The sequence below is a fragment of the Oncorhynchus gorbuscha genome, linkage group LG17, assembly GCF_021184085.1.
Source record: "Oncorhynchus gorbuscha isolate QuinsamMale2020 ecotype Even-year linkage group LG17, OgorEven_v1.0, whole genome shotgun sequence".
Taxonomy (NCBI): domain Eukaryota; kingdom Metazoa; phylum Chordata; class Actinopteri; order Salmoniformes; family Salmonidae; genus Oncorhynchus; species Oncorhynchus gorbuscha.
In genome coordinates, this window is record NC_060189.1 from 11000917 (window position 1) to 11017568 (window position 16652).

The 16652-nt window shown below is 39.0% G+C and overlaps 1 protein-coding gene across 1 annotated transcript in view; it reads right to left on the minus strand.

Annotated features, from left to right (window-relative positions):
- Positions 1–15291, minus strand: part of htr1d (5-hydroxytryptamine (serotonin) receptor 1D, G protein-coupled) — a 32810-nt gene extending 17519 nt beyond the window's left edge. Inside the window, exon 1 of the mRNA XM_046309382.1 lies at positions 14576–15291. The gene's annotated coding sequence lies outside the window, so the exon portion shown is untranslated. The remainder of the gene's footprint in view (positions 1–14575) is intronic.
- Positions 15292–16652: the final 1361 nt, after the last annotated feature.

Genomic DNA, 16652 nt, shown 5'->3' on the forward strand with positions numbered 1-16652 from the left:
GTAATTGAATTCATTACAGTTTGCTACAGTATAGTCTACAACTGTATAGTCTACTACATTGTAATTGAATTCATTACAGTTTGCTACAGTATAGTCTACAACTGTATAGTCTACTACATTGTAATTGAATTCATTACAGTTTGTTTGCTACAGTATAGTCTACAACTGTATAGTCTACTACATTTTAGCTTTCTACAGTATAGTCTACAACAGTATAGTCTACTACATTGTAATTGAATTCATTACAGTTTGCTACAGTATAGTCTACAACAGTATAATCTACTATAGTATTGTATTGTCTACTACACTATAGTCTAACACACTATAGTAAATGATAGTATAATCTACCATAGTATTGTATTGTCTACTACACTATAGTCTAACACACTATAGTAAATGATAGTATAATCTACTATAGTATTGTATTGTCTACTATAGTAAATGATAGTATAACACATATATTCTAACACACTATAGTAAATGATAGTATAATCTACTATAGTATTGTATTGTCTACTACACTATAGTCTAACACACTATAGTAAATGATAGTATAATCTACCATAGTATTGTATTGTCTACTACACTATAGTCTAACACACTATAGTAAATGATAGTATAATCTACCATAGTATTGTATTGTCTACTACACTATAGTCTAACACACTATAGTAAATGATAGTATAATCTACTATAGTATTGTATTGTCTACTACACTATAGTCTAACACACTATAGTAAATGATAGTATAATCTACTACACTATAGTCTAACACACTATAGTAAATGATAGTATAATCTACCATAGTATTGTATAGTCTACTACACTATAGTCTAACACACTATAGTAAATGATAGTATAATCTACCATAGTATTGTATAGTCTACTACACTATAGTCTAACACACTATAGTAAATGATAGTATAATCTACTATAGTATTGTATTGTCTACTACACTATAGTCTAACACACTATAGTAAATGATAGTATAATCTACCATAGTATTGTATAGTCTACTACACTATAGTCTAACACACTATAGTAAATGATAGTATAATCTACTATAGTATTGTATTGTCTACTACACTATAGTCTAACACACTATAGTAAATGATAGTATAATCTACCATAGTATTGTATTGTCTACTACACTATAGTCTAACACACTATAGTAAATGATAGTATAATCTACTATAGTATTGTATTGTCTACTACACTATAGTCTAACACACTATAGTAAATGATAGTATAATCTACTATAGTATTGTATTGTCTACTACACTATAGTCTAACACACTATAGTAAATGATAGTATAATCTACTATAGTATAGTATTGTCTACTACACTATAGTCTAACACACTATAGTAAATGATAGTATAATCTAATCTATAGTATTGTATTGTCTACTACACTATAGTCTAACACACTATAGTAAATGATAGTATAATCTACTATAGTAAATATAGTATTGTATTGTCTACTACACTATAGTCTAACACACTATAGTAAATATAGTAAATGATAGTATAATCTACTATAGTAAATATAGTATTGTATATTGTCTACTACACTATAGTCTAACACACTATAGTAAATGATAGTATAATCTACCATAGTATTGTATTGTCTACTACACTATAGTCTAACACACTATAGTCTAACACACTATAGTCTAACACACTATAGTCTAACACACTATAGTCTAACACACTATAGTAAATGATAGTATAATCTACTATAGTATTGTATTGTCTAATACACTATAGTCTAACACACTATAGTAAATGATAGTATAATCTACTATAGTATTGTATTGTCTACTACACTATAGTCTAACACACTATAGTAAATGATAGTATAATCTACCATAGTATTGTATTGTCTACTACACTATAGTCTAACACACTATAGTAAATGATAGTATAATCTACTACAGTATAGTATAGTCTACTACATTTTAGCCTTCTAACACACTATAGTAAATATAGTATAATCTACCATAGTAAGAGTTGTTTAGTCCACTATTGTCTAGTATAGTCTACAGTAGAGTCTACTACAATATAGTCTACTACAGTATAGCTATAATCTACAGTATAGTCTACTATAGTCTAACACACTATAGTAAAGAGTTGTTTAGTCTACACTATTGTCTAGTAAATATAGTCTACAGTAGAGTCTACTACAATATAGTCTACTACAGTATAGCCTACTACAGTATAGTCTACTACAGTATAGCCTACTATAGTAAATGATAGTATAATCACACATAGTACTATACTACAGTATAGGATACTATAGTAAATGATAGTATCCACTATAACCTACTATGGTATAATCTGCTACAGTATAGTTTCTATAGCCTATAGTAAATGATAGTATAACTACAGTATAGTCTACTACAGTATGGTTTACTACAGTATAGTCTACTACAGTATAGTCTACGACAGTTTAGTCTCCTAGTCCACAGTATAACTTACTACAGAACAGCCCGATAAAGTATATAATATACTACAGTATAGTATAATCTACTATAGTATAGCCTACTATAGAATAGCCTGCTTCAGTATAATCTACCACAGTACGTATAGTACTGTATAGCCTACTACAGTATAGTCTACTACAGTTTAGCTAACCACAGCATAGCCTACTACAGTACAGTCTACTACATTATAGCCTACTATGATATAATATACAATACAATAGTGAAGCCTATTACACTATAGTCTATTACGAGAGAGAGAGAGAGAGAGAGAGAGAGAGAGAGAGAGAGAGAGAGAGAGAGAGAGAGAGAGGGAGAGGGAGAGGGAGAGGGAGAGGGAGAGGGAGAGGGAGAGGGAGAGGGAGAGGGAGAGACAGAGAGAGAGACAGAGAGAGAGACAGAGAGAGAGAGAGATAAAGACCGAGAGAGAGAGATAAAGGAGTAATTGTGCGTAACTTATCCTCTGAAGGGAACCCTTAACAAATCTCACAACACCATATGAATGTTTAAAATAACTGAGACTAAATAAGAGCTTATCACCAAAACAGCATAACTCATACAGTAGCAATGCAGTCTTCATCTTTCAACTTGACGGCAGCTAACTATTTACAGTAACATTCTATCCTGTCTTTTTTGGAGGGGGGGGGGTTCTCCCTTGGAGCTTAATTACGAAGTTCCAACACCATTTTGCTTCTCTACCTGTCACTTCCGATAAATGTAATGTAGCCTATTCTGGGGAGAAACAGCTTAAGGTATGCTGCTTGTTAACTGTGCTGAGGGGGTCTGCCGTGTCTCTTTGATGTCATTTGATTCGCCTGCCCCCCTGACATGTCTGGGCTCTGCAGATGTTTGTTCGATTGCACAGCATTCGTGAGATGAACTCTGACAGCCAGGCGTGTACGCTGAGTCAACTCCACAGCGTGGCATCCTAATTAGGGGATGGAGGAGTGAAAAAACGGCATGGTTCTTACTCTGGATTCAATCCATTGTCTCAGTTGTCTCAAGTCTTAAAAATCCTTCTTTAACCTGTCTCTTGGATTTAACAAGTGACATCAATAAGGGATGATAGCTTTCACCTGGATTCACCTGGTTTGTCTGTGGCTGCAGTCCAAATGCAAAGTAGACAGCCCTCAGCCCTTGAAATGCGTTTTCCATTTTCACATCTGGGTGTACCTTAAATGTCCCTTGCCCAAGCGAGGGAGAGTGGTGACCTGAGAGACAACGTCCTTGGTGGAAATCTTGATGTTGAGCTTAAAAACAACCAACCTAAAACTATTAATGTAGCTAGCAAGCTAACGTAGCATGCTAGCACTCATGTCAGGTATCTGGTTACAGTTAACCATAACTGGCTTGCGAGTTTTATAGTTTGGTCATTTATTCCAATACATTTCAGAATTCCCCAAAAGTATGTTGATGAAGCTAGCTACGTTTTATAGGCTCCTCACTAAGAGACTAAGCCACTTTAAGCCTCATTCCCATTTGCCAACGCTACAGATACCAGTCAAAAGTTTGGACACACCTACTCACTCAAGGGTTTTTCTATATTTCGACTATTTTCTGCATTGTAGAACAATAGTGACGACATCAATACTATTAAAGAACACATGAAATCATTTAGTAATCAAAAAAGTGTTTAACACATCAAAATACATTTTACATTTGAGATTCTTCAAAGTAGCCATCCTTTGCATACTCTTGGCATTCACTCAACCAGCTTCATGAGGTAGTAACCTGGAATGCATTTAAAAGTGCCTTGTTAAAAGTTAATTTGTGGAATTTCTTTCCTTCTTAATGAGTTTGAGCCAATCAGTTGTGTTGTGACAAGGTAGTTGGTGGTATACAGAAGATAGCCCTTTGATAAAAGACCAAGTCCATATTATGGCAAGAACAGCTCAAATAAGCAAAGACAAATGAAAGTTCACTATGACTTTAAGACATGAAGGTCAGTCAATCTGGAAAATGTCTTAAAGTGTACTTGCAAAAACCATCAAGCACTATGATGAAACTGGCTCTCATGAGGACCGCCACAGGAAAGGAAGACCCAGAGTTACCTTTGATGCAGAGCATAAGTTCATTGGAGTTACCAGCCTCAGAAATTGCAACCCAAATAAATGCTTCACAGAGTTAAAGTAACAGACACATCTCAACATCAACTGTTCAGAGGAGACTACATGAATTAGGCTTTCATGGTCGAATTGCTGCAAAGAAACCACTACTAGATGGCTATTTAAACCAGAAGGAGAGTGATGGAGTGCTGCATCAGATGACCTGGCCTCCACAATAAACCGACCTCAACCCAATTGAGATGGTTTGGGATGAGTTGGACCGCAGAGTGAAGGAAAAGCAGCCAACAAGTGCTCAGCATATGTAGGAACTCCTTCAAGACTGTTGGAAAAGCATTTCAGGTGAAGCTGGTTTGGAGAATTCCAAGAGTGGGCGCAAAACTGTCATCAAGGCAAAGGGTGGCAACTTTGAAGAATCTAAAATCTCAAATCTATTTTGATTTGTTTAACACTTTTTTGTTTACTACATGATTCCATATGTGTTTTTTCATAGTTTTGATGTCTTAAAATGTAGAAAATAGCAAAAATAAAGAAAAATCCCTTGAGTGAGTAGGTATGTCCAAACTTCTGACTGGTACTGTATATACTTATTTTCATAATTTTGTCTGACATGTCAAAAATGCAGCCGCGTTGATTAAATTTTACACTTCGCTGCTACCGGAGTTTGACACGTGACAACACTTTGCATTGAATTGTTGGTCACATCAACCCCACAGGTGATCAAAGTTCTTCACTCGCTCCCTCGAGTGGAGCAAGGGCCGAGGGGGAAACTTTTGTTAATTGGACCTCCACTTAAGATGGCAATCAAACTGCTTTCGATTTCGATGGGGATTCCCCAAAGGGAAAGTGGCTAGCGTGAGTGCTGAAGGGGTCAAATTAACGTGTTTGGACCGCAGCCTATGTCATGGGAAGAGCAGGTTTCCTTAATGTTTTATACACTCAGTGTAGATTTCAAGTAAACTGTAGGCTATTACATTATTTATCATCATCACAATTGTGGAACATGCTCCAAAATCCGTTGTGGTTCGATGATAACTTTACAGAAATGTTGCCAAGGCAGAGATGAGGGGCCGAAAACGAGATGCGCACGGACAGCAGTGTACACATCAATTCAGTTTACATGACTTGTGTAGGCCCTAATAAATGACCATCACTGAATGTAATTCATAACCCTTTCTGGTGTTTTGTATGTGATGTCTATTTGCACTTATTAAATGGTACCATATTGGATGCCGGAATTATTTTAGAGTGGAGTAGCATAATGGTTGGAATAGTAACTGAAGTCTGGACACTGACTGTAGGCCTCACATGTAACCTATTATAATACTAGCCCTATCCTGCAGTCAAATGACTAGTGGCCTCATGGGTGGAATGTTATTCACATTTTTAATCATTAATAAACACATTTTTAAAACTGCTGAAAATCTGATGTTTTTATGTCAAACAGTTTTGTTATATTTCAGTCTTCTGTGATATATATAATGTGTTGCAAACTCAAAATGTAATACATTTCAACTCTTTATCTGACATTGGTACAGGTATCTTCTTTTTTTTAAGCCCATAACCATGTACGTGAAGTGTATACTTTGGTTTCAAAGTAGATGTGTTTAAGACTACCAAGAAATACTCTGTGTGACCCTGATTTAGCCCATTGCAGTAAAAGGTTCACTCTTGCAGAATTAAGTGTTCCTCTCATTAAAATGAGAGCACAAATGTACATTTTTTGCTCTGGGACAGTAGAGAAATATAATTAATTTCTTTGAGCATCTTGAGAGAATGCAAATGGGCACATGTAGGATACCTGTTGTGTATCCTACATGTGCCATTTCTTTCAGTGACATAAAAGATGACAGTATTAATCATTTTCAACCAAATAAAATATGCATTCAAGACTAAATGAAATACTATCAGAAACTTTTTGTACATTTAAAAAAAAAAAGTTTCCTTAAAACTGATCAAACTGATGTCATTTGGAAATCTCTCTGGTCCCTCAACTTCCTCACTCCGTGAGAGAAGTAGAAGTGAAAGTGAAAACTTCACCGGAGTCAACTAAATTGTTGTGGATACATTGATCATTTCATCGATTTATGACACCATTCTGGTGAGCATGTCACGGACCCCTCTGGAACTTTCATTGCACACACCTGGCCCCTATTCCCCCTGATTGTATTTGTATATATGTGTCCTTTGTTCACCATGGTCTTGTCGATGATTGTTCCCATGTCCGTTGGTGGTGTGAGTACCTTTGCGTTGGTGCAGCTGTTATGCTGTGTGCAATATATATTTTGTATTATGGGTATTGTCCCGTGTCAGTCAACGAGGTTTACCCTGGCACTGTTGTTTGGGCACAGCCCAGTGTTTTTGTATACATGTTTGTTTTGGGTGTATTATAAAACCCTACTGTGTAATCCTGTGCCTGTCTCCAAAATCCTTTATACCAGCATGACAGAGCAAGGCTCAGGTAGCCTACTGTATATGCAGCCAGGTTATCCGTTATGCAAGTCAATATTTGATGTCCATCCATGTCTGAGGAAGTCGGGAACTGATGTTGAAATCGTCCACTAGGGGCAACAGTGAGCACTGTTAACTTCAAGTAGGTTTCGGTTTCAAGATCGAATCCGGCAATAGAAAGATGTTTTTGAGATTTTTGTTTCAAGCCTATCCCAGATCTTAACGCCAAACCTTAAATTAAGAGTTAATGCCTAAACTTAACCATTAAGCACTTCAAAATGTGATGTTTCGAAATTTGACATTTGAGGAACTTGGACATCTAATTCTGACGTGAGACTGTGAGAGCTAGTTGACCTAATTGTTTGACAATCAGACGAAAACATGAATGGTTGTGTTCATGCCACATTAAGCAAATCAGTTAACCTCCAACAACAACTGCTTCCCGGGCACTGATGACGTGGATGTGGATTAAGGCAGCCTCCCACAGCTCTCTGATTCAGAGGGGTTGGGTTATGCAGAACACACATTTATGTTCAATGCGTTCAGTTGTGCAACTGACTAGGTATCTCTCTTTCCCCTTTTAAAAGTTAAACGACAAACCTTAATGCATTCCCCCACTGATGCATTCCCCCACTGATGCATTCCTCCATGGAAACAGCAGGATTCTTTAACCTTTATTTTAACAGGGAGTCCCATTGAGGCCAATGTTTCTTTCGCAAGGGAGCCCTGCATGCACACAATTGACTAAATACAATAGAATACAAATATACAAAATTACAAACACACTGAACTATCGTAGGCTGCTCCATCATAGACCCTTCACTCACTTTGGACATATTGTGGGTTATCCTGTTCTGAAAATATAGCTACTGTATTTTTATGTGTTGGTTTCCAGGGAATTCTTCTGTGCACAAAGAAGAATGTTTAACCCTTACACACCAACATTATTAAATAAAGACCAGTACATTATGTTTGACTTCGCAGAAGAGATATTGATTCTGATTCACCACACGTTGGTGGGCAATAAATATCTCATACACTTGAGGCCTGTAGATATGAATTATTGATCCGGTAGCTGTGTGTGTGCGGTATAGGCTAACAAAACTGTGAATAATATATTAGATAAGAATATAGACAGCAAAGTTTGACCTTGTATCTAAACAGTTTCATGCAACTACATGAACATTCAGAGTTTAGGGTTGTGGATCAATGGTCTATAATTGGGAGGGCTGCAAAAAAATGTACGAATACAGATTTTGGGGATTAGTTCAACTTTCCTAAGTCAATTAAAATGATATTACACGACTTTGAAGGTAGAGCGTGTAAGCCTGAAAATGGTCCATAGACCGAGTCTTGAAATGTTGAGAGAGCTAGGGGGGTGGAGAATAGGATTTTGGAGATTATAAACTGTTGTTATACTCTGTGGGATAGGCCCTACATAGCATTCTAATATCTTGACATTCCGTGGGGGAGCTACCTATTCAACAGCCGGGCTGCAGCTATTGAGCCACCACTGAAAGTTTGTCCCATCAATGCTGCTGGAAGACTTGGAGGACTGAGAAAGCTTCATGTGTTGATTATGACTGCAGTAGTGGGAGGTGCAGATGGTGCAGTGACAATGCTGTAATCCCAACCTCTGGGCACAAACCACCAGACAGATCGGAGAGTTTGGGGAAAATAATCTCTGCTTCTGTGTCCGTAAGCGGATATGGGGAGACAGAACACAAGAGACAAGAAGACAATTTGTCTGTCTGTCTGGGACACTATATATGTCTAGTTTTTCACTTCATCAATCTGTCTGTAGCTATCTATCTGTCTCTTCCTAGTATATGTCCACTATATTGCTATCGTCATCCCTCGGACCACTTTCCTCTGCTACACCTTCAGAACCTTGTCCTTATCCAGAACTTGGTTCAAACATTCACGTACAGTTGAACCAGTCGACTTAATCAAACCAGTCCAGTCTATTGTTTGGAACCTGACACTGACCATTCAAACACATTCTCTCCCTGCTATTGTACAATATGCTGCTCACTACCTGGGGGAAATTGGGATGAGTCCAGAGAAATCTAGGCCACCTGAGTTCCTTCCATAGAGAATGGAGACAATATACTGTATGCTGATGTGGGCTGTATCTCAGTCACAACTGCCCCAGGTGGAAGAGGGGGCCATGGGGTGTTCCATCTGATGCCATCTGGGCCTACAAAAGAAAGGCTCTCCAGCCCACCATGATATGTGATTATTTATGTTCTTTTTATATAAGAAATTATTCAGCGTAGTAATCTGTCTCAGTGTATCATGGAAGTTGGAATCGAATCAGTTATAACTCTGAAGTAGGTCTATTTTTACCATTGTGTAGACTAGAGGATGTGAGAGTAGGAGTGGGCTGCGATTGCCAGTGTGTTTAGATATTTTATCCTCTTCAGACTAACAGTGGAAGCTCCAATAATTCATCTGACTACAGTAACAATTAGGATAATAGGGCAGCAGATAGCTTAGTGGTTAAGAGCGTTGGGACAGTAACCAAAAGGTTGCTGGTTTAGAATCCTCGAACCAACTAGGTGAAACATCTGCCAACGTGCCCTTGAGCAAGGCACTTAACCCTAATTACTCCTGTAAGATGCTCTGGTTAAGAGCATCTGTTAAATGGCTAAAATGTTAAATCTGACTACAGTAACACTCAGGATTAGATCTGACTACAGTAACACTCAGGATTAGATCTGACTACAGTAACACTCAGGAATAGATCTGAATACAGTAACACTCAGGATGAGGTCTGACTACAGTAACACTCAGGATGAGGTCTGACTACAGTCACACTCAGGATGAGATCTGACTACAGTCACACTCAGGAATAGATCTGAATACAGTAACACTCAGGATGAGGTTTGACTACAGTCACACTCAGGATGAGGTCTGACTACAGTAACACTCAGGAATAGATCTGACTACAGTAACACTCAGGATGAGGTCTGACTACAGTCACACTCAGGAATAAATCTGACTACAGTAACACTCAGGATCAGATCTGACTACAGTAACACTCAGGAATAGATCTGACTACAGTAACACTCAGGAATAGATCTGACTACAGTAACACTCAGGATCAGATCTGACTACAGTAACACTCAGGATACGGTCTGACTACAGTAACACTCAGGATCAGATCTGACTACAGTAACACTCAGGAATAGATCTGACTACAGTAACACTCAGGATCAGATCTGACTACAGTAACACTCAGGAATAGATCTGACTACAGTAACACTCAGGTAACACAGTAACACTCAGGATAGATCTGACTACAGTCAGGATCAGTAACACTCAGGATTAGATCTGACTACAGTAACACTCAGGAATAGATCTGACTACAGTAACACTCAGGATTAGATCTGACTACAGTAACACTCAGGATGAGGTCTGACTACAGTAACACTCAGGATACGGTCTGACTACAGTAACACTCAGTATAAGGTTTGACTACAGTAACACTCACAATGAGATCTGACTACAGTAACACTCAGGATAAGATCTGACAACAGTAACACTCAGGATACGGTCTGACTACAGTAACACTCAGGATAATATCTGACTACAGTAACACTCAGTATAAGGTTTGACTACAGTAACACTCACAATGAGATCTGACTACAGTAACACTCAGGATAAGGTTTGACTACAGTAACACTCACAATGAGATCTGACTACAGTAACACTCAGGATAACTGAGAGTCTGTTTCTCCTGTGTTTATCACCCCAGCTCTGGTTATCACGCACTGATATAACTGTACATTTTATTAACACTGGGAGAACAGGAGACAGACAGACTGAGACCCTTGTCTGTTACCGCGAGACGTTCAGACAGCAGCAGAGGGAGCCTCACAGAATGTCTTTTAAAGTAGGTTTGTATTTGTTCGATATATGGCGTTGAAACTATTGGAACTCACGTTGAGTTCCTTTAGCTACCTATTCGATATTGCAAGATGCCTGATGCCTCCGCAGTGACAGGCAGTGATTGTCGAATCACGAGTTGGAGGAGTTTTCATAAAAGTGACGGGATGTCTCAACGCACAGCAGGCATTCTAGAGTCACCATTAACCACTATTGGTTTTGTAGAATTGCTGCAACATATGGCAACTATGGCTGCTTATGTTTTCCTTGTCATTTCCCCCCTGTGATTGATAAATTGTCCTGATCCATAGATTACTGAGAGATATGGATACGGAGATAGGAAGAATTGGAAGGGATGGCAGGGGATTCAAAAGGATGAGGGGATTCAAAAAAAGGAGAGATGGAAACAGAGAAAGCGAGACTAAAACCAGAAAAGAGATGAAGGGAGATGAACAGAGAGAAGGGGAGAAAGCGAGACTAAAACCAGAAAAGAGATGAAGGGAGATGAACAGAGAGAAGGGGAGAAAGTGTTAAATCTGTGACTGAGAAATTGTGTGTTTGTCATGGCAATGAAACCCTGGATTAAGACCCAATGGGATTAGCAATTTTGTCTCCATTTTCAGGGGTTGTTTGATTCAGGCGTGTTTGAAGATTACAATTATTTTAGTCCCATGGTCATAATCATTTTTATGATGTTTTTTTTTTACCATCACTGTATTGAGACAGAGAGCTTGGCTAATTTATCCTCACGTCAGGTATATTAAGCAAAGATTCTACATAGGCCCACTTCTGGGGTGATGAGTGGCTTATTTATCTCCATATCTCCGTTTCTCATTTCATCACTTTCAGCTAGTTCCCATGGAATTACTTCCAGGTCTTGCATCTGACCAAGTCAAACCCAAATTCTTCCATGCATCACAGACTCAAGTAAATATGAATTCTATTCAACATACATTCACATGCAAAGTGTAGGCCTATTATTCATATGTATGCCTGTACTGTGAATTGAAATGAAGATGACGTTTGGTGAATTAGTTCTCCACAGCAGAGTGCTTGTATAAGACAGGTTATCTATTCTACAGCCAGTATAGAGAGGAGTCTTGGGTCAGAGTAACAGACCACGGTGAAAAGGTTTCTGCTCTTTACTGAGCAGTAACATTTCACATCTCATGAGACAATGTGACGACACCCATGGTGTGCAAGTACATGTGGGCACATGTGTGTATGGGTGGAAGAGAGCAGGGGGGTGGGGGTGATCTGCCTCTCCTCCCCTCAAACTCACAATCCCCCTCATCTCATGCACTTGACAAAATCTCTTTAATCTGACAATATCAAACAATTTATGTCACTTTGCTACTGCCTGGTGGCGCAGCTGTCCTGTCCTACAAACAGGAAGGAAGCACATCTCAGCTGGACAGTGTCTTTCTGTCACACTGAAAACAGCTCTCCAGCAGACCTTAACATGCCATGATGGCTCCAGAGAAATATGGAAGAAAGCTTTTGTCATTACATTCATTCAAGTCTCCAAATGAGGGTCTGGGAAACTATCTCTATTTCTCTCCACATGTTCTGTTAGTAGGAAGAGGCAGGCGTCTTGGCCCGATATGTGCCCTCTAAATCATCAACACTCTGTTCCCACACTAATTATCAAAGAAAGATTTGATACTTTTCCCAATGATGGGGCTCATCCTAAAATGTTCCCTCATGCATGAGGAATATATCCAACGCTTTCAATATAGACGTCTCCTAATTTCACCACTACATCAAAAAATATGTTTTATTGTCACATACACCAGATAGGTGCAGTGAAATCTGCTGTTCTACAGGGTCAGCCATAGTCGTACGGCCCCCCTGGAACAAATTAGGGTTAAGTGCCTTGCTCAAGTGCACATCAACAGATTGTTTCACCGTGTCGGCTCAGGTATTCAAACCAGCAACCTTTTGGTTACTGGCCCAACACCCCTACTGCTTGGCTATCTGCTGCCCTATACTATCAAGGGGTAATTATATTGGTTATTTTATCACAATGGTCCAATGGTATGAACTCAAGATGGTAAATGGCTTTGGATAAAGGCATCTGCTAAAATGGCACATTGCTATTATTAGTTGTATTATAGTTATGAAAGCACTGAGATGCCATTAATGCTTTCACACACTTCAGTCACCAAAGAACTTGGAACGGAGGATGGTGTGGGAGAGAGATATATATGAGATTAAAAAAGACCAGACAAGAAAGAGAGGTGGTGGGGGGGGAACATGCCACGCTCCCTGGAAAATATTTAATGAGAGTAATTGGATGTCTGCTCTTCACTCTCGATGATTTGAGGGGGCAATTCCATGTTAACAGAGTGATGCTGAGACTCAGATGTTTTACTTTAAAATGTATGTCAAACAAAAAACAATAATTGCAAAGTTAAACAAACAATACAACTATATGCTGAAGGAATATTTTTTTCAATTTCCAAAGAAAAAAAAAAGAAAAAACTTTTACTTGAAGAACAAAGGAGATGCAAAGTTTGGTAAAAGAAGAATGGTAAGAACAGCACATAACATCATTCTGTTACCAAACTTTGCATTTCCACTGTTCTTCAAGTAAATGTGTTTTTGTCAAATTTTCTGTGGAATTTGTTAAAAGTAGTCCTTGTGCTGTAGATAAAGTTGTATGGTTTGTTTAACTTTGCAATCATTGGTTTTGTTTGACATACATTTGACCTGTTGCCATGGAATTGCCCTTGACTAGCTCTCTACATCAGCGATGTAACTCGGTTACAAAATGCTCCTCCACCACACTAAGACCTGGTATGAAACACTAATGAAGTCCAAACAAATGGACTAATGGAGTCCGAACAAATCACCATTCACTATCAATCCCCTTATGACATGAAGGCACTAAAGCAATCCCCTCCTTGCAGACTGTGGCCATTGTCCTTTTCCTGGCCCCTGAACGTCACAGTCAACATCGCTCATGGACCCAGCCCATGGCAGAAGTTTGTGTACAAAGACCTCTTGACGCCAGCCAGACCAACATTAGAACAGATCTGAAGTTGTGAACCGTAATTGGTGTTGAACTGCCAACCCCTAACCCTATAAACCTAATTCTGCTTATATGTTGTCGGATTTGCTATTGTATATCCCCATGACACATTTAACGAAACTGTCCAGTTTAGATAATACTTCGTCCTTGGGTGAGCCGAGTAAATACAACAGCCCTTGGCCAAGTTCCCCCACACGCGCAACCTGCGCAACCGACCACATACTCTCGCGCAAACGGCTACACCATGCACACCGGACCTACACGACCCACATTTTGTTGAGAAATGTTTCTATGGTAAATTCACTGCACCTCCACATGACTGAATTGAACGCACCTATTTAACTTAATGTGTTTTGCGTTGTTTGTTCTTTGAGACAGAATTGGAACACTGCATCTGCATGGCCCTGACTACTAACTGATGTGGTTTTACAAAACTGTCACAACTTCATGCAAATTCATGCTTAGTATTTAATTTCTTGAAAAGCTCTATCGTGTAAATTCAAGTGGCTGACCAGATCTTATTTTAGGTACTCAGAACCAGTGTATATTGAATGACAAGCGCGCAATGGCAACGGAGACCGCAACGGAGACCGCACGGCTGCACAATATAGCCTAAAAGGGAAAATGCATTCACAACTGTATATAGTCTACTTACCATGGATTTCAATTTTGCCACAAGGATAATTTCCTATTTTCGCCCTCATATGAGCAGTGAATGGTAATCTAACAAATGAGTCTCCAGATCCCTACAAAGTTACACGCGAAATGTCCATTACGCACGTCCAATTCGAAAATTGAAAGATTTTGTTGTGCTGAAAGATAACAGCAGGCATCTAAATGTTGTGGTGTTTCCAAAGGTGTCCATACTGCGTTTCACAAGACTTTAGAGTGGTCCCAATGTTTTGTAGTTCATGTATAGTTACAAGACTTTAGAGTGGTCCCAATGTTTGTAGTTCATGTATAGTTACAAGACTTTAGAGTGGTCCCAATGTTTGTAGTTCATGTATAGCGAAGCATCCTCTTTTTCGAACTGAAACCCTTTGACAGATATTTCGATATCTTTCCCCTTCAAACCTCAGACAAAGTAGTATACGAATACTTTCCAATAAAAACACTTCTCGGCTTGAATAAGTCCCCAAACAAACCGACTGAAGCTACACTTTCCAAATGGAGAAATATAGCACCAGTCTCTTCGTCCCGTACTGTTTATTTACCAATACGAGCTACAGTACATGCCACAGAGTCTACAGCATGAGTTGTAAGACGCTCCGATTCGGAAGAGGGATTACCAACCCCTGTGCTGATGCGCTGTGGATGGATTCATTGCTCTCGCGTAAATGAGTAAAACCTCAACGAGTTTCATGATAAAGCGTATCCATGCAGCCGTGAAGAAAATGATGCATCAAAGATGAAATGCGTCCATAACATACTCTGCATAATCTGTGCGTGCGCGTTCACTCACAGGTTTGTTCATACTTCTACGTTTGAGTGGCCGAACTCTACACAAACTCGTGACGCTGATGATTATATTTTGTTGAATATTGATGGTGATGTCGGTAGGTCTTTCGGTACTCTACCATTACCGGAGGGTATGCTGATAGGGTTGTCAAACTGGATTACCATGGTTAAAATACATTATTAACCTATGTTACCAATAAATATGTTAAATCTTTCAATTGTATCACGTACTATTTGACATTGTAGGCTACTGCAGCCTAAACAGTAACCATGTGGGTGTCAAACCTTACAGGGATGATTGATGACCTGAAACAGCAAATAGGGCAATCTTCACCTCTGGTTGGTGGTGACTTTCATCTTCAGGTTATGTATTTGTTTTATTCCTTGTTGAGCTGCACTAAGCTTCTTCCATAGCATCCTATGTTCTCACTAGGGTAGGTCCCTAACTCAGTGCACAGTTCAGGTGTTAGTGATGTTGTCCTGTGATAGAACAGTTTCCATGCAGACTTCAGCATAACAAATATAAATATAGCTTTTTATGTCCCAAGTGGTTGAGCTTTAAAACAGCTCTTTCAAACTTGTCTAAATGATCTGTTCTAAGAAAGGAGAGGTGAGGTTAGTTCATTATTTATACCCTGATGAAGACAGCTTGGCTGTCGAAATGTTGGTATTACATTTTTGCATCTGAGCTCCTAGAGTGTGCGGCTCTCTTTTATTTTCAAGTTTCTACTCCGCTAGCCAGCACCTCGTCTTAATAGGTGTGGGTTTCTTTTTCTTCAAGGTAGTTCATTAAACACTTGGATCAGAATTGTGTTTTTCCCACCCGGCTTTACTTTATATCTAATTGAACCAGTATGAGGTCTGAATGAAAAGCTAATTAATCACCTCTTAATGTCATATAAATGTTAATAAGGGGATCAATTGCATCATTTTGCACCCCTCATCCACAAGCTGGGATTCTGTTTAAAGTGGAAATAAAAAATTGAGTGTCTTCGCTTTCAGTCAGTCCACTTCCTTCGCTCCCGAGGGAGACGGGGAACGGGAGGGAACTAATACTCGCTTTCAGTCAGTCCACTTCCTTCGCTCCCGACGGAGACAGGGAACATGAGGGAACTAACACCTCAGAACTTAGAAGACTGGCTTTAGGGAACAATCCAGTCTTTAGAAAGGAGGCAGGAGAAATCAGAGCGTGCTGTGTATTGTGTTGTGTTTATGGGCTATGCTGTGTATTGTGTTGTGTTTATGGGGCATGCTGTGTATTGTATTGTGTTGTG